The sequence below is a fragment of the Sorex fumeus genome, unplaced genomic scaffold (genome assembly GCF_029834395.1).
Source record: "Sorex fumeus unplaced genomic scaffold, SorFum_2.1 ptg000008l, whole genome shotgun sequence".
NCBI classification, from domain to species: Eukaryota; Metazoa; Chordata; class Mammalia; order Eulipotyphla; family Soricidae; genus Sorex; species Sorex fumeus.
The window spans coordinates 5,471,428-5,491,678 of NW_026606065.1; positions in this window are offsets into that span (position 1 = coordinate 5,471,428).

Sequence of the window (20,251 nt, forward strand, 5' to 3'; positions counted from 1 at the left end):
TAGCGGGCCCAGTAACGTCTCCATTGGAGACTTTGTTGTTACTGTGTTTGGCATATCGAATACGTCACGGGGAGCTTGCCAGGCTCTGCCATGCGGGCGAGATACTCTCGGTAGCTTGCCGGGCTCTCCGAGAGGGGCGGAGGAATCGAACTCGGGTCGGCCATGTTGGCTGCGTGCAAGGCAAACGCCCTACCGCTGTGCTATCGCTCCAGCCAAACTGTGTGGAATCTGAAAAACTGGGCAGGAGTCTAAGGATGATCATAGAGACACCAGATTGGGGGGCTGAGTGCCCAGCCACTGGTGCAGGACAACCATCAAACCAAGCACGAGGAGCTTTGGGATAGCCCATTTCTAACTGGCAATTCTCTTCCCTGGGACTCATATAAAATCTTGAGTGTAGCTTTGCAGGCTTATCAGACCTGGTGCAGCAGGGGGGAAATCTGGTGTTTCTAGGACTAGAAACCAAAACTAGCAACTTCAACTTACTGCAGCATCTTTCCCAGTTTAAGCAGATTTTGAATTTTGACTCTCCATGGGGGGCTTTCATTTTGCGTTGTTTCTCACTATTTTCCTATTCATATTCTCATTTGTTGATAGTTCATACTCAAGGGTCTTTGATTTCCCCACAGCCTTCTACTCTCCTCTGCTTCCTCTTTTCCAGGGGTCTTTCTTTTTTCTATGAATTCGCCACTCAGGACCTAGAGAAATGAACAACAGTGGCAAGTTGGACAGCACAGAAGTTGGGTCCTCGTACAACTCATTACTGACCCTCTTAAGTCCTTAAGGCTGTCTGGTCCTTACTGCCATGATTCTCTCCTTCATTTCTGATATCTCCCTTTCGTGTGTGTGCTTCACTTTTCATCTCTTCTCGACCATTTCTTTGCTTCTCTTTGTCTGCTCTACTAATACTCAACGCCCCCGGACAGAATTGTTTTTGTCCAGAAAGCTAACAGCCTATTGAGTATACTTTTTTTTTATTAGCGGAACACCATGAGGTACACTTGTAAATTTACAAATTTTTGTGCTTGGGTTTTGATTATACAATGATCAAGTACCCATCCTTCTACCAGTGCCCATTTTCCACCACCATGGATCCCAGTATCCCCCCCCACCCCCATCCCCCCATCCCCCCCGCCTCTGTGGCAGGGCAATCCCCTGTGTTCTCTCTCTCCTTTTGGGTGTTGTGGTCTGCAAAAGAGGCATTGAGTGGCAATCATGTTCACTCCATAGTCTACTTTCAACATGTATTTCCCCTCCTGGGAGGATCCTCCAAACACCCTTTATTTGGTGCTCCCTTCTCTATCTGAACTGCCCTTTCCTCTAGGATACCCGGCTGGCCTCTAAGTTATGGAGTAATCCTCCTGGTGCTGATCTCAGCTATTCTTGGGTATTAATCTCATACTTTGTTACTTTATATCCCCCAGATGAATGCAATCTTTCTATGTCTATCCCTCTCTTTCTGACTCATTTCGCTTAGCATGGTACTTTCCATGTGGTACCACTTGTATGTAAATTTCATGACTTCATCCTTTCTAACAACTACATAGTACTCCATTGTGTAGATGTACCAAAGTTTCTTTAACCAGTCATCTGTTCTTATTGAGTATACTTTATAAATTGGTTATTTAGTCACTATTTGCTCAATTAAAATAAGAGCATGTTCTTCTGCAAAGGGCTCAAAGCATTTCCAGGGGAATGGGTGGGGTGTGTGGGAATCTTCAGGCTTCACACTCACATTCTCACTTGTCTTGTTTTCCTACACGTGGAGAATTTGCTTCAGGCGGGCAAGAAGTCATGCATGTCACCCTATGATATCACTACACCAGGTGCTTTGTCATGCTTGCTCCCTCTACCATAAGTGATTGGTCACATTTCAGGTGATCGGTCCCCCCTCTGTCTGAGTCGGGAAAGGATGACTTTGAGCAGAGGCATAGTAGGTCTGCAAGAGGCTTGTAGCATAAAAAAGAAATCAATTCTTCTGTTTTATGCCACTGAGATGCTTGGGCAGTTTATACTGCAGCATTATGAGATGAAAGCCTTGCTGCTACAGCACGGACACTTATGATAACAAGATGGACACACACACTTGCTTCCTACTGAGTAGCCCCCGTGGAAAGTTTCAAATGCACAGTGAAATCACCCCTTGCATCTCACCGTGATCAGGAAGAAAGGCCAGTGACAGCGGCTATTTCTGGCGCGTAGCATCTTGGTTTCACTTATACTGCAGACAGGAAAGAACTATCCCGAATCAATTACAGCATTGCCCTGTGAGATCTTCAGATTCCCATTCTCTGACACTTAGCAGTTTTGGTCGTACTTTATCGGTGACCTCTGCATCAGAGGACACTGCTGTCTCATTTATTGGTATGTTGGAAGCAAGGGAAAGGCCTTTCCTAATTGCCCATAGCCTAGCTGAAACTGAGCTGTGCCCTTAAGTAAGACTTTATTTAATGATGATTTGAGGAAAACAGAAGAGAAATGCAACACAGAGAAAAATTTGCATAGTGACTAGGCACCAGCCTCTTCCAGAGTATCCTTAGTTCTTTTTCTCTCTGACCAGGTGGAAATCTGTATGCCTGTTACACTAATTACCCCTAATCCTCATCTCTATAGCAGAAATGTTCCAGGAATCTCCCTGGTTTGGATTTCTGGCCTCAAAGTAAAGAACATTTTTTAACAAATTTGCTTACGAAATCCTTTTTTCTTATCTGAGGCCTTATCACCCAGATAATTAATTCTAGGAACAACTGTTCCTTTGAGAAAATTTCAACTTCATCTCATGTGAACCAATGATCTCTTCTTGTTGTTGTAACAAGACAATCACACAACTGCCGTAGAAAGGATAAAATAGTCACAGCTGTGGTAACAACAAATACAAGATCTTAGAAGAATGTTTCATGAATTTATGGCCAAGAAAGGTTTTCTATGTGGTCCGTGGAATGATTCAGGACATCTTTTTATTGTGCTTATTTTAAAAGGTGTAGTCGGTTGGGCCACACTCAGTAGTGCTGACCCCTCAGCATTTCTGGCTTTGTACTCAGGAATGACCCCTGGTTGTGCTAGAGGGCCATGTATGGCACTGGGATAAAAGCAGGGGCAGTCTCATGCAAGACATGTACCTCAACCCCTGTACCCCCATCCCTTTATTGTGCTTCTATGGCATTTATTTTGGAAATTTGAAAATTTTCAGGCATTTCCTCCTTCCTTGTGTGGTAAAATTCCAGCCCTTTAAGACATGAACTATGACGTCTTCTCTGACTGGATAGGAAAATTCCCTCCATTCTGAGTAATTCAACAACACTGCTCTCCAAATAGTTTTCTTAGAACTACTTATTATACAGCTATTTATCTTTTCAAATATTTCTTCATTTACTAGAAGATACCTTTGTGAGAACAGAAAATACAAATGTTCGTGGGTCTATTCTAACATCTAATACCTGATAAGTTTAGGAGCTCTGTGTACTGTGCGGGGCTGGAGCGACAGCACAGTGGTAGGGCGTTTGCCTTGTGCACAGCCAGCTCAGCCGAGCTGCGTTTGATTCCTCCGACCCTCTCGGAGAGCCTGGCAAGCTACTGAGTGTATCTCACCCATGAGGTATTCTATGCCAAGCATAAGAAGTCTCCAAACGGAGATGTTACTGGGCCCGCTCGAGCAAATCGATGAACAACAGGAGGACAGTGTGTACTGTGTGGATAAATGACATGTAATAGCAGTTGCATCACCCATTCATTTTTAGATTGTGTATGTGTGTTAATATGTTGTGAAGGTGTGAAATATAGCTGTAACTTGTGTTATCACTTACAAAAAGATGTGTCCAAATAATTCATATTGAAGTGATTAAGTAGAAGAGGTTAGAAGAACTGCTTAGGCAGTAACAGCCTGGAAAGAAGTTTGAGGTTCTCATTTGCCTAAAAAGACTTTCTATACTTCATACATTTACTCTATTTTTCACTGTGCTATTCCAGTTGTACTAAAAAGCATAGCTTTAAAAATCTTTTCCCTTCTTAAAAGTACTTGCCCACGGGGACTGAGGGAAGTTTATGGGTTTCTTACTTGTAGAATTTATAGAATATTTAGTACAAAATCAAGGAAATGGTCTTGATTTTTTTTTCTTGGTGGGGATGCTTATCTTATTCCGATGACTAATATTTAACATGACTTTCTTAGTTTGAAATTTCCTTTTATGATTTCACCTCTAATTTTTTTGATGATCATGGTTGTTGATCACACCTGTTGTAAAATGGAAGAGATAAAGAGGGGAGGGAGAAAAACTAAAAGACATAACTAAACTAATGTAGAATTGTACTGGTAAATTTTTAAGTTTATCATCAGTAATATTATTTGTCATTTGTCAACTTTCTAAAAGTCTTATTTGCCCCAATAAGTCAAAAATACCTTCTTTAGGGCACACAGGATAAGTTGTAATAACACATTTGATAGCTTTAAAGACTTCCCTCCCATCCGTGTACATGTTGAACGTTATTAATGGGAAAGTCTTTGCATGGGCCCTGAAAATAGCCAATAACTCAACTTGTCAGCATTTTGATGACCACAGACTTCAATTTAACATGAAGAAATATAGGATTTAGTTTAGCACTTTCAGAAGCAATGAATACAGATGATGAAATGTCTTCTTCCAGGCAAAGTGAATGCAAATTATTACACACAGACACTTACTTCTAATAATGTCTTTTCAGTTTACTTCTCAGTTGCCTGATATTAGAAATATTTGTTCAGGAATTGGAAGAGAATTTAATCACCATCTCGGAGCTCCTGCAGCCCCAGTCTCAGGCACCAACTGAAAAATCTTATCAGCAACTGAGTGGCAGTGCTTCCCATCTGTTCCCTATAATTTGTGTCCCTTTTTCTTTCTAATTAGCTCAGAAGCAGCTCTTTGCACCAGGGTGGCTGTTACTCCATCTTTATTTCCAGGGACACCCAGCATCGGCCTCCTTTTCTGACAATTCCCTCCTTCTCCCCAAACACCATTCTGAAGGGGTGAGGGGCAGATGTCTTCAGGTAATCTAGCATGGAGCTTGTGGCAGGAAGGACTGCAAGACACTCATTTGGAGCAGATCAACTGCTGTCAGAATGTACTTCTCACTAGCAGGGTCATTTCCTATACTCGGCATGTTCCAGTTCCCATTGCTCTGCCATTTATAGGTCTTACCTGCTCGCATGCCTCAGAGACCTGGGTCCTACGAAAACAGGATGAGAACGCTATTCAGGTCTCGCAACAAGGAATTGAAAGAGCTATGCTTGGAATATCACGCTTCACTCAAATGAAAGATAGAATCTGGAGTTCCAATCTTCGTCAACGCTCAAGAATCAGGGACGTTGTCTCGTTTGCCAAGGCATCAAAAATCAGATGGGCTGGACACGTAATGAGGTTTACAGACAATCGCTGGACTAGAGCCATTACTGACTAGATTTCACGGGACGTCAAAAGATCGCTTGGACGCCCACCTACAAGGTGGTCAGACTTCTTCGTCAAGACCCTGAATGATCGGTTTGAGGCTCTGCATGTTCCTAGAACGAACAGATGCCATTGGGCTACGCTAGCACACAACAGGGATGAATGGAGACGTCACTGGCACCCGCTCGAGTAAATCGATGAATAACGGGGGATCAAGTGATCAAGTGATCTGCTCGCAACTCTGCCCACCTGAAGAGGTGTGATGTTGCCTCCCCCAGGTATTCTTTTTCCTCACTTCTCCAAATACATGTTAAGTTAAGGGGCTATGTGCACACTTGTATTCTCTTGCTGTGACGTTCCCAGAACCAACTTTTTATCCCAAGTCATTTGTATTTTTTTTTTTTTTGCTTTTTGGGTCATACCTGGTGATGCACAGGGGTGACTCCTGGCTCTGCACTCAGGAATTATTCCTGGCGGTGCTCAGGGGACCATATGGGATGCTGGGAATTGAACCCAGGTCGGCCTCGTGCAAGGCAAACGCCCTACCTGCAGTGCTATGGCTCCAGCTCTGGTCATGCCTTCCTTAATCTTTCTGTTTTCCTTCTCTGTGCTTTCATTTATCTCATGCTTCCCTAATTTACCCAGTTATTCTGCTGTGTATTAGGCCCCGGGTTCCTGAAGGCAAGTATCTCACTGTTCCAGAAAGCCTATCATGGTTTTAAAAAGTGTTCAATTTATACTATCAAATAAATGGATGGATAACTAGTCAAAGATTATAAATAGCATTATCAGAGAAACCCTGGCTTTGGTACCTCTTTGCTACATTTATTGCTTTCTTGGAACTACTTTCTAATGGGATCCTGGTTTGCCTCTACAATCATCATTGGTGCCAGAGCAGGCCCAGTTTTGGAACAGGTGTGCTGTATTGAGGAATAGTGGACAGTAAATGTTTATAAATGAAACTGATTTGAAGCTAAGAGCATGCTATCACTAAGTGTGAAGGTTTGAGTATATATTGCATTCGTTTAATATTATATTAATTTAAAACTGAGAGCGTCGTATAATTTTTAATAATGAACACAACTGACTTGGAAAATTGCCAACAGTTTAATGATTTTTCTCTCATATTACTATAGAAGCTGACTCTGGACTCCACTGGCAAGAATTCTCTTTTCATTTTTATACTTTTTAGAATTTGTTGGCGTTTATTTTTTAAATTGTCGCCGAACACCATGATTTACAATGCTGATAATAAGAGAGGTTGGGGAAGAGAGCGCAGAATGCTATGCCGTAGACATGCCTCTAGACCCTGCACTAGGCTGTTTCACCTGGGCAACCCGAGGGGGGCGAATGAGGCCCCTCCCCGGCCCAAGGGACCCAGCCCTGACAGCCAAAAGCCTCCATAACTCAATAGGTGCCATACTCACAGCAGCTCTCCACACACTCGGATGGGCCTCACCCAGGAGTGAATCTATTCCCGGACCTCTCATCCTTTACACCACTGAAATGCCAAGAGTAGCACACCATATTTGATGGGGTTTAAAGTAGAAGGCAATCAATCTTAGGGGGAAACACATTTATACACATACACAGACACACACACAAATATATATATATATATATATATATATACAAATATATATAAGCACACAAGGCCCAACATTTAATGGGCTTAATGGCTCTTGGGTGAAATACAACAATCTTCACACTCTTTCCTCTAAGAAACCTTTTTTGGATCATTTTTTAAGAGGATTATTCATAACAAGCAACACAAGATAAATTGTTTTGGTTCTGTTTTAGGGCCAGGATTTGAGGTTCGGGAAGGAAATATCCGAAATATGGTCATAGAAAGGTGTAGTGGTGATGGGATTGATGTATGAATATTAAATGTAATCAAATATTATGAACAACTTTATAAAAATAAAATAAGATGATAGAGGTTAGGGATACCAGGTTCCAGTATCACACCACCAGAGTGTCAGTATTCCTCTACCGATGTCCTAAGGGACCCTCCCACGCCCTACCCCAACTCCTTAACAAACTCATTTTAAAATACAGGCTTATGGGGCTGGAGCAATAGCACAGTGGGTAGGGCATTTGCCTTGCATGCGGCTGACCCGGGTTTGATTCCCAGCATCCCATATGGTCCCCCGAGCACCACCAGGGGTGATTCCTGAGTGCAGAACCAGGAGTAACCCCTGTGCATCACCAGGTGTGACCCAAAAAGCAAAAAAAAAAATCCAGGTTTATGGCTTTTGATACCTTTTACATTCCTTTGTCTTAAGATCCTTTGTTACCTTAAACTAACAGATGAATGAGATTGCCCATTGTTTGTGGGTTGGACTAGTCTTAACTTACTTAAAATAACCAGATATTCTTCATCTAGCCCTGTTTTCAGTAATCAAATTATCCCAATGCAGTCTTGAATTCACTAAGTTCAGTCATTTCTCTGTGCTCACTTTCAGATGATCCGCAGCTTGATTGAAACAGCTGGTTTTTGTTACTAGAAGGACAAAGATTCGTAAGATAAGGGATATATAAGAAAGAAAATTGGGACATTCTTTAACTCTTTAAATCCTAGAGACTTTCCCTATTTTTTGTAATGGGGATATTGATGATGAACTAATTAAAAGAATCATGCTTGTGAATAGCAATATGTAAAATGATCAGTTTATGTTAGCACACGAATCCTCATTAAAGAGCAAATAATGATGATCAAAATGCTTTTAAACTTCTGGCTTTGTCTCTATGTTTTATCACATTATTAGTATGCACTATAGCCTATATAGAAATCATGCCAAGATGTACTCTTAAAAAGCACACGATCAAGATCATTGATTTTATCATCTGTGATGAATACATGATGCCATCCTGGCTTTTTTATGCATTAAGAGCAAGGCAACAATATTTCATTTGCCTTATCCTTGAAAACAGAAACATCCATTAGGTTTTATTTCTAAATGTTTAATTCAGCATCATGGACATCATAATCTGGACTACAGATGGCAGACATACTTTCTAGAACTCTATTTCTGAGTAAACAACATTTCCTCGAGTAGTTCTGTACATAAGACTTACAGTTTTTATATTCATCTCAATTCTCCGCATTTTGCAAGTTTATGAACATATTTGGAATGAGAATCATATCACTAAGGAGCAAGTGTATCCACACAAATTTAGTGAAGAAAAGCCAAGCTAAAAAACTAAAGGAAAAACCCTTTCAGACAGATTCTTTTGGTTAAACTTTCTAGAAAAAAATTTGCATATCACTGACTCAGCTTTTTCATCCCCTCCTCTTTTTTTTTTTTTTGCTTCTAAATACCTGACCAAATATAATTCACTTAATTAACAGTTCTCTAAATAGATTGAGTTTTCTGCCGTAGGGGATAGACACCGGAGGCCAGAAACTCCTGAGTTGTCTGGCAAGGCTCCAAACGTGCCCATCAAGGCTTGGAGTAAAGAAACAGAACAGACCGAAATACAAATGATGGCAGTGAGGACCATGGCCAGTTGGCAAAAGAAAGGGATGGAAAGGAGGGGAGTTTCCCTCTGTCTTCCATGTCCAAAGGACTAGCAATAGGCACAATGTTTATGGGCTCGGGTGACGAACACAGACACCATGAGAGCAGAAACCAGAACAGCCAGATGTTGATAAAGTCAGCTTACTAGAATTTCTGGGAATAACCATTTATCATGAGGCTATGATCATTGGACTTATAAAAAAAATTAAAGAGAAATAAAATAGAAGGGGGGAAATGGTTAATGGTTTTTGGGCCACGCTCGGCAACGCATAGGGGTTTACTCCTGGCTCTGTGTTCAGATATCACTCCTGGCAGGCTTGGAGAACCATATTAAGTGCTGAGGATCAAACCTGGGTTGTCTGCGTGCAAGACAAGCACCTTACCCAATGTGCTCTCATTACCCAATGCTCACTTCTGAAGTGCAGTGTAACGGAAGCAAAGGTTGTTGGTGACCCTGATGAATTAGCTGGCTGTGTGGTTTTAGAAAGCAATTACATTTTCATACAGTTAGGGAGTCAAGTGGGATGGAGCACAGGGAACTGAAATGCTTGTGACTATTAATTACGAATTTTGATTAGCACTTTATTTTTATCTATTATTACTTTGCTCCTAGGGAAATCTGATATTTGAACAACATTGAGTAACTATAGGGGAAATATATTTAGAATATATGATTAAATAAAAGATTGCACTGCATAAATTACCACCTTCCAATTAAGTGTTGCTGCTTGGTTACTTTCTCTTGTGTTAGCCCTCCCAAAGCATCCCCATTTGAGAGCACAAATTTTGCTTCTTTAGGTAATGTTACAAACCTGATTTATCCACTTAAATAGAGATATAGAGATAAGCTTTTGTGCAACAAGCATAATGCTAGGTAACTGTGCTACTAGCGAGAGCAACAAACTATCAAATATTGAATGGAATGAAAAAAAGAGGGTAAGAGTGAAAATTATATTCTGATTTTGCAAAGAACGGCCACAGCTGACCATTGTTGACTTTAGAGCAGCGCTGGAATCTTCAGTTCTTTTTGACTCACTTCTTTAAAAAATTATTTTAAAATGAAATTGCAAACTTAAAAAGAAAATCCACGTCTATATACTCTTGAAAAGTTAAAAAAAACTCTGTCAATATTTCTGCAAAGTGAAAAGTCTTCTGATCGAACAGTTGACTATAGATGTACTTAAGTGAATTTAAGACACTTTTTAGTCTTTAGGGAGTCAAAACTCAGTACCACTGCATACAGGCCTTCGCCCCATTTATTCTATCTCCTGGACAAAAGACACACATGGATCTTTGACTTAAAATTTCTCACTAAATTTGTCTTAGATCCACTATTAAGACTGACAGTAAGCAAATCACTTATTCTCTCTGCCTGGTTTCTCATCTCTAAATCACTATATCACTGTATTACTGTCATCCCATGGTTCATTGATTTACTCAAGCGGGCGTCAGTATCATCTTTATTCGTCCCAGCCCTGAGATTTTAGCAGCCTCTCCTTACTGTCTTTCCCAGTGATTGGACGCTCTTTCTGGGTCAGGGGAATGAGACTTGTTATAGTTACTGGTTTTGGCATATTGAATACGCGATGGGGATATAGATCTATATAAAACACATATAAAAGATATATATGTATATATCTATACATATATAGACATATATATAAAATATATATATATTTCTCTCTATGATTTTTTAGCCTACTGTCTGAACCCCATCAAATATGGTGTAGTAATTATGGAAAATGGGTAGGAAGTATCTTATAATGTGTCTGGCCGCACAGTCCAGAAAGCGGCCTGGAACATGGCAGCAGTTGGGTAGTGGGGGCCGGCGGCCGGGGCTGGGTCCCCTGGAGCAGAGAGGGCTCTCGCCTGTCCCCCTCTGGGGCACCCTGAGTGAAAACTGCCTGGCACTGGAGTCCCATCTCTAAATCAAGGATGGTAATGGTACCTCTATCTCATAGAACTAATATGAAGATAAAAATAGTACTGATCTTTATGTGTGTGCACTATTATTAACTTATTTAAAAATATGTATTATTAATAGTTTGATATTACTACTAGACTTGATTATTTCATTATGACATACTCTATCTGATTTTTCATTCTTTAGATATTATCATCAGTAAAGAGTGATCAATAAGCTATTATTGACTGTAATGTATATTGCTGATGGTGTTGGAAGTAGATTTTATATGAAATTAATGAGACATTAGAACCCCTAGTTTCTTTGGCAATTTTAAGGCCTGGGAGAAATATTCAAAATGTATTCACATAATCATGTGCTTTGGTCAAATTTGCAAAAATAAAATTTTCACCAGAGATGACAATTGTCACTTTCCAGCTTTCTTTTTCCTGCTCAGACTTAGGTATCAGAAGTTTTAGAATGACCTAAGTTTTGGGAAATAGAAAAATAAATCGAGGAGAGATTTTTGGGTTATTTGAGCACATTTTATAGCTCAGGGTTACTCATGGAGTAGTTCCTGGGTGTCAAGGTCTAGGAGTAATCTCAAGTAGTACCATGATAAGGATGCTGAAGAAGAATTCACACAAGAAGCAATAACTGTAGGACCAGAGATTAGGCTGCGATGTGAAGATGCCCTAGCTACAAGCCCCTAGTCTGAGAGTCACATAGGATAAGTAGTTCATGGAAAGTAAGGATCTGCAGCTGGGCTGATCAAATTTCTTCCAATAATCGGGAACAAATAATTGCAAGTAAAATTATTTTTCTTGATAATGCCGGCTCCACATTTTTTATCAGCAAGAATTTGAAACATGATTTTAAATCGTTCATCCATTTTTTATGGGCATCACGTAGGAGAGAGTTATTAGGAATTATTGCATTTAATAGAATAAAGTAGTCGCTGTACACATATGTGTTAGGTTGCATGTTTTTTGAGCTCCACTGTATAGAATCATATATTGTCCTTTTTTTCCTTCTTTTTTCTCTTTCTTTCTTTTCCTTTATTTTCCCCTTTTTATCTCCCCCCCACCTTTTTTTTTAACTGAATCACTATGAACTACAGTTTCAAAACTTTCATGTTTGAGTTTCAGTCATACAAGGAACGAACACCTATCCTTCTACCAGTGTCCACTTTCCACCACCAATGTCCCTAGTATCCCTCTCCCCACCCCGACTCTATTGCAGACAATTTCCCTGTTAATCTCTCTCTACTTGTGGGTATTATGGTTTGCCATACAGATAATGAGGTTCATCATGTTTGGTCCTTTATCTACTTTCAGCACACCTCTCCCATCCTGAACGATCACTCCAACCATCTTTGACTTAGTGATCCCTTCTTTATCGCAGCTGCCTTCTACCCCAGCTCATAAGGCAGGCTTCCATCTGTGGATCAATCTTCCTGGCCCTGGTCTCTACTGTCCTTGGGTGTTAGTCTCATATTGTATTTTATATTCCACAAATGAGTGCAATCATTCTATGCCTGACCCTTTCTTTCTGACTCATCTGACTCACTTCACTTACCATAATATGCTCCATGACCATCCACTTATAAGCAAATTTCATGACTTCATCTTTCCTAACAGCTGCATAGTTGGAAACATATATTGTCTTGAGAGTAAATCTGTATGAGACAACATAGAACATTGACACTTAGTGAGACCACTGAAAATTATCACAGAGTAAAATGAGAAAGCTTTATACTTCTGAAAGCTTAAAACCTATTCTGGAGGGGAGAAAATAGAAATCTTTAATGAGAAAAATGAAGTTAAGAAAAAGAACAAAAATAACAAGAATATCAAAAACAAAGTTTGGTAAAGAAAACTTTAGTATACTTCAGTAAGGAAACTAAAATGGATGAAGTGAAAAAAAAAGAGGAAAATGTTTAAGTTGAATGGAACTTTCTAGATAATCCTTGGCTGCTCTGGGTAAATAGGTTGAGTTTTTTAGAGATTATGTCTTCACCAGGTTGAAACAAAAAGCAATATTTTTTAGCAATGTTTGACGATAGTGTTTATTTTCTTTTCGAAATTATTATCCTATGACTACATAAATGGAATTTAACAGAATGTAAACTAAAAAGATAAGTCTCAGATATTTTGAGAAAACTTGTCAATGGTTAATTTATTTTAAGATATTGTTGAGCCCTATCAAAATTAAAGATTACATTAATTGTAACTATTTTTAACAAGACGACATAATTTACAGAGGCAAGTTTTCAGATTGAATGACCACACTGAAAATTCTCAAAATTCTTGAAGTCTATACAGAGTACAAGGAAGCTGTGTTTTCTTGTATTATATGCAAATCAAACCAGTTACAGTGAACTGCCATTTTAAAGAGTAAAGGCAATTAAAACTATCTCTGGAGTGATAAAAATTAACAACTATGAATTTTTTTCTGGGCTGGAGCAATAGCACAGCAGTAGGGCGTTTGCCTTACAAGCGGCCAACATGACTGACCCGAGTTCGATTCCTCCGCCCCTCTCGGAGAGCCCGGCAAGCTACCAAGAGGATCTCGCCCGCATGGCGGAGCCTGGCAAGCTCCCCGTGACGTATTCTATATGCCAAACACAGTAACAAGTCTCATGATGGAGACGTTACTGGGCCCACTCGAGCAAATCGATGAACAACGGGAGGACCGTGACCGTGACCGTGAATTCTTTCTAAGTGAAAATGTTTTTTTCCTTCCAGTGGTCATAGTGAGCAGTGAGGTTTCTAAATAAAAAGTTTATGTGAATTAACTATTGAATTTAATTAATTACTGCAGAAAGAATGAAAAAAACTATCAAAATAAAAAACAAATGCGTCTTAATCTCTTTACAAAAACTGTTAAAATAATGATAAGACCATGTGAAAAATGAAGTGACAAACAGACATTGGATAGCACTCCATTAATACAGATTCTACACTGAACTAAACAAAGTGATCACATCACAATAATGAAGCGAAGCTGTTATAAGTAGAAGTCCTTTAGGAAGTTTTAAACTTCTGTTTTAATCAAATAAAAATAATTTATGTTATTTTTTGAATCAGCAAAATATGTTCTGGGTCATGATAAAATGTCACTGAAAATATTTATCTATTATGTGACAGGTAGAGATGAGGACATCTCCCCTCAATCATATGATCATCTAATCTTTGATAAAGGAGCAAGAAATGTGAAGTGGAGTAAGGAAAGCCTCTTTAACAAATTGTGCTGGCAAAACTGGACGGCTACATGCAAAAAAATGGGCTCAGATCTCTGTCTAACACCATGTACAAAAGTAAGATCAAAATGGTCTTTACCTCAACATCAGACAGGAATCCATAAGGTACATTGAAGACAAAGTTGGCAAAACCTTCCATGACACTGAAGCTAATGGTATCTTCAAAGATGTCATGCCACTGGCCAAGCAAATGAAAAAAGAGATAGACAAATGGGACTATCTTAAACTAAGAAATTCCGAAATTTTAACAATTAAATCTGGAGGGATTTCTGCCCAAACCTGCTGGGTTCTGAGATTTGTTCCTGAGTCTCTTGGATCATGGCCATTAAAGCAGCTTGATCAAGAGCCAGAAAGGCCGTTTGTGGGCGGCGACTCGAAGTCTCATTGGGACAGGGAGGAAAGGGTAGGCTCCACCCCCATCCTGTGAGTTCCCACATGTCTCGTCACTGTGGGCCCAAACCTGACTGTCCAGTGGCCTCTGGAGGATGGCGGCCACTAGGCCGCCAGGGGGAACAGGCCAAGGCACGAAGCCTATTCCCACCTGGGGTGGCCCAGTGCCTGTAACCTACTGCGCAGTCCGGAAGCATTTCTGCCAAAAGCCTCTGGGTTCCGCGATTTGTTTCTGAGTCTCTGGGATCATGGCCATTAAGCAGTTCGATCAGGAACCAGAGAGGCCTTGCCTCCAATTATATAGCTGAGCCGGAGGTGGTTTGTGGATGTGTCTCCCACATACCTAACTTTTGGCCATTTACTTTCTTGGTAACCTTTGCCCTAAGTTTTTGGGGTCTGGCCAAAGGCACAGCAGCAATTTGGGGGTATCTGGAAGTCTGAAGACGCCATCAGGCTGCTGATGCACTCACCTCATAGGTACAGATTGACCAGCTGGCGGCACCATACCCCCAAAAAGCTGAACTTTAAATATGTAACATGTGTTGTGCTTTCTCATTTCATCAGATTAAAAGTTGCCTTTAGGATCAGAAGTTATTACTTTAGTATTTTACAACTATTTGGTTTTCCTTTCAGAAAGTAAATTGCAGGATTTTGTACTGTTTTTCAAAAGAAAATGCAAGAAGATGGTTCACCACTATTAATAGCACTGGATCTCTGGATAGAAAGAAGGTAAGAGTGATCTGTAGGGTTCAGTTTGCCAGATATGGGCAAAAGGTTTACTATTACTACACTATACTGTACACTATGCTATTATAGTGGACCGAATTTTTGTATGTATACAATTTTTCATTTAAAAAGTCTTCACTTTTGTTTGGTGATAAAAGAAATTAGAATTATTTTTTCATTCGTTCAAATTGCTTACATAGAGAGAATCATTAACTCACTTTCTCTAGCAGAAGCTATATAAAAACACGGGAGGGATATAGAAAATTCTTCAAAATATTTCTCACTTTTCCCTTAGGTTTTACTCAAAAGTTGATGGATGATAAAAAAAAAAAAGAGATGAGAAATACAATAGGCATATTTTGGGATGCCAAAAAGTAAAATGTACCAAAAACTTTCAGGGCACAATAAAAGCAGTAATTCACTCAGAGATAAACTTTTAGAAATAAGAAGTAGATCATCTATTATTTGCTAATCTGATTCATGGAAAAAATAAATTGTCACAGAGAAAATGAAGACAGGGGAAGATAATAAAGATGATCTGATTGGTCCTTTTAAACCTCACTTACATTGATACAGCTAGTCAGATAGCAGAAACAACTAAGGGGAAAGATAGGTAATATATACATATATATATACGCATACACCACTGCAAAGGAGATTGGCTGGGCAGATGATGGTGTGAACAGATGATGCAGATGTAGGCAGACACATGGAGTGGACCAACAATGAAGAGATTCAATAGATGATGGAGACTGAGAGAAAGAAGACGGTGCTGTGTGGCGGATGGGCAGATAAAGAAGTACTCTGGAGACTGGCAAGAAGGAGCAAGACTCTAGCAGTGGTGAGTGGCAGGTGGGTCTTTGGGGTTGCTGTATCAGACAGAAAGTCTCCTGTTTCTGTTGTAGCTACTGCAGCCTGTAGAAACATACCTACTACTACATGAGCTGTGGAGTAAAGAGCTGTTCAATAAAAGGGCCATGCTCTGAAGACCTCTGGTGCTTGGCCTGCTATTTTACACACCATCCACAAAGACCCGTACATTAGTTGGCTCTGCTAAAACATTAAGAATGCAGAAGATTTATGCAACTGCTGATTTCATCTGACCTACTAATATCACTGGTGGAAGAGGTAAGGACTCTCCCTAGAGCCTCTTTCAGATGGCATTAATTCTGCCCCTGAGATCAGAGACCTCATAACCTAAGCATGAGCTAATCACCTCTCAAATGCCCCAGCTACTAATGCTTTCGGGATTTCACTGTATGAATTTGGGGAACATTATACACATATTTGGGGCTGGAGCGACAGCACAACGGTAGGGCGTTTGCCTTATGTGCAGCTGGCCCGGCCAAGCCAGGTTCAATTCCTCAACCCCTCTCGGAGAGCCCGGCAAGCTACCAAGAGTATCTCGCCCACATATATTTAATATGCCAAACACAGTAACAACAAGTCTCAAAATAGAGACATTACTGGGCCCACTTGAGCAAATTGATGAACAACGGGAGGACAGTGTTTGTTTTGGTACACGTATTCAGACCATAGCAGTGGCACTTTGCATGACTGATATTTGAATGATAATTCCTACTTCAAGGAATGAAAAAAAAAAGTAAGTTACAGACTTTAAACATGCTTTAAGGGAGCTGGAGTGATAGCACAGCGGGTAGGGCGTTTGCCTTGCACGCGGCCGACCGGGGTTCAATTCCCAGCATCCCATATGGTCCCCTGAGCACCGCCAGGTTGGTGATTCCTGAGTGCAGAGCCGGAGTAACCCCTGTGCATTGCCAGGTGTGACCCAAAAAGCAAAAAAAAAAAAAAAAAAAAAGCTTTAAGTTTCGGAAGAAATAAAGGAAGTGAAACATTGTTCTTTTCTATCGTTTTCACAAATCAACCCTTTCTCTCTATATCTGGGAACTTTTTGTAGCTTTTGGGGATTAGAATAATGAGCTTAGATGATTAATGAATGGATTAGTATGAAAAAGAAGGTCGGTGTAATTATTTATTGCCTGATATATTTTGTTTTGTAAATAGAAATGCAAGTGAACTTCTTGTTCCAGGCACCTGGGGTGCTGCTGAGTCATCAGTCACAACTGTCTTCCCTGCAGCTAAGGATATCCAGCAAGTGCTAACGTTCTTGGTCTGCAGAGTCTAAACATCTTACAGATAATAGGAACACCATTCCCAGCCCATGCTGATTACAAAACCCAATATATTTTCATTTAGCCAGTCTCCTGGGAATTTTTTCCACTGGTTTAGTGTAATTTCCTTTATTGCTAGCTACTAGTCTTCTGTCTCAGCTTAATGAAAGAAAAGGGAGTTCTAAGATGAAAAGTAATTTTTTTCACATAAGGAATAGCCTAAAAGCATTTACAAATAAGAGCAATTTAGACCACAGCCCTTTCCACGATTTACAGCAAAGACCCGGAAGATAGGGTTATTGCCTCTATGGCCGCTCTCTGCTTCCTCTTGATTGTTTATTTCCCAGATGAAAGAATCCATAAACTCAAGTGGAACTGAAATGAAATAAATATTGCTGCTTGAATCACTCAGTCCCAAAGAGCCTCCTGAGGATTTTACATTAAATGGTAGCCTTTTGTCCTAAGAAGGGAAGTTAATCAAACTGTCCCACAACTTCTCAACAAATGGTGTTCCCAAAGCATGTTTTACATAGAAGTGAAAATGGTTTTCTAGTTTCCAAGCTCATGATCTCCAGCAAAACTCAGCAACCACATATTAAGCTCCTATTTTTCCTTGAGTATTTTTTGGTTTTGGGGGTGGGGGACTCTCCAGCAGTGCTTGGGGAGGGTCATGCAATGCCAGAGATCCAACTGGAACCTTATACTTGCAAGGAACGTGTCCCCATCCCTTTAAACTCTCTCCCTTGGCTCCCTCAGAAATACATTTAGCTATATTAAGTCAGAAGCAACCATAAATTTTTCTATTTTATTCTTCCTAGCCTCACCAGGATAAAAAATACTCACAAGGCCTGCTGGAACTTGGGAGAAATATAAAGTAGAAAATTTATGGTTGGGGTCTCTAACTCCTCAGTTTTTTAAGAAACATGAGATTTTGCTCCTTAAAACAGTTTCCTCATTTTCTTTAGAAATGACAAACCCTTTTGTTCTTTATAACAGTTACGGTGTGAGGTGACTATTATAAAAAACAAAAAGGTCTATCTCATGTTTCTGAAGAAAACTGAGGAGCCTCAAGACTTTTTAAAGTTCCCAGGTAACTTTAACAACTTACTGATAAAGAGGATTTTGGAAAACCAGTTTCAGTCCATTGGTGGAACATGCAGAGTGAAGAGAATTCGAATCTATTCATTCTACTTTTCTCTTCATTAAGTCCCCGATGCATACTAATGAATTTTCAGTCCTCCTTCCTTCGCTATCATCCAGGTTGAGATCATATGGGTTGCCTGTTTTAGTTATCAATAGATTTTACAACCCAGGTAACTCAGGCTTCCTCAGGAAAGCAAAATCAGTCTAAGTTAAGGTGTGAGCTGGGCTGGTTTCTTCCTGAGGTTCTGGGGAAGATTCTGTGTCCTTGCACAGCCTTCTTTCCTTTTTGCCAATATTTCTTCTGTTCTGCAAGCCAGCAGGACAAGTATTGAGTCAGTCTATCTCTCACCTTCCCTGGAGTGCTCTGCTCTACTTCCCTCTTAGAAGGTTTCACTGAACTCACCTGGGTAAATTGACCATTTCCAGGTCCTTAATCACACCAGCAAGTTCATTTGTCAAGTCAGCTCACAGTAGTCAGATTCCAAGACCCAGGATGTGGTCATACACGAACACTAACACTTAAATGAGTTATTAACACTTGAGGAGATTTTAATTAAAGCAGACTGCCCTCCTTAAAGAGGATGGGTGGAGCCTCATCCAGTTAACTGAGAATCTTAATGAAAACAATTGAGCTTCCTGAAGACTTGGTAATCTTCCCAGCAGATTTCCTTGGAGTTATAACTACACCTCTGCTTGGGTCTCCGACCTACCAACCTAACACTGTGAATTCTGGATGTTCCAATTCTTCAGTCTTGAGAGCTAATTCACTAAAACTAGCACCAGTACTGCCCAAGAGACCTTGAAAGCTCAATGTAACATCCACCTCCCATGTCCACCTGAGATACCAGTCACTCATCACCTGTAATTTGGTAGGATGGAAGACACTTGTTGAGTGAGGATTTTTCGCAGATATGCCTGTGATCTTATCCAGCCCTGAAGGAACGAACACAATACAAGGAGGCCATGAAAGTACAAAAAACACAGAGAATGGAAAGTAATCAACAGAAATGGAGAAACAAATCAAAAGCCAAGAAGTGATGGTTTGACAACCTAGAGATGATGACGATTTTGTGTGTGTGTGTGTGTGTGTGTGTGTGTGTGTGTGTTTTCGGTGGGGAAAGGGGTGTTCTCCAAGCAGTGATCAGAGGTCTGGGATCCCACTAGTGATTCTCAGTCAATAAGACTGGAGGATCAGCCCAAGGTCCTGAAGATACAAAGCTGCTCAAGTCCTTAGCTCTTGGGAACACCTGGAACAACCCAATAAGGCTCAACCAGTGATGTCCCCGGGGAAAATTTGGTGTCAGAATCAGGAACTGAACCCAGGACATGAATCATAACAAATGTACTATGTCTTAGCCCCCTCAGATGCGGTGTTTTTTGTTTTGTTTTGTTACATCTGGCAGTGCTTAAATTTACTCCTGGTGCTGTACTCAGGGAGTGATCACAAGGATTGGAGACCGTGTTAGGTGGTAGGGGTTGAACCCTGGTAGGCTGCATGCGAGGCAAGGGCCATATCTGTTGAGACATCCTCAATCCTCAAATGAATTATTTTTAAATAAAAGGTGAGAGAAAACTAGCCTGCTATTATTTTTTAAAAAATTGAATGATGGGAGGAGAGATAATATAACACTTGGGACACTTGTCTTGCATTCAGCCTCCAGGGCTTTCATCTCCCACACTACATTTGGTTCCCCAAGCACTGCCAGAACAGATCTCTGAGCACAGAAACAGGAGTAATCCCTGAACACCACTGGTGT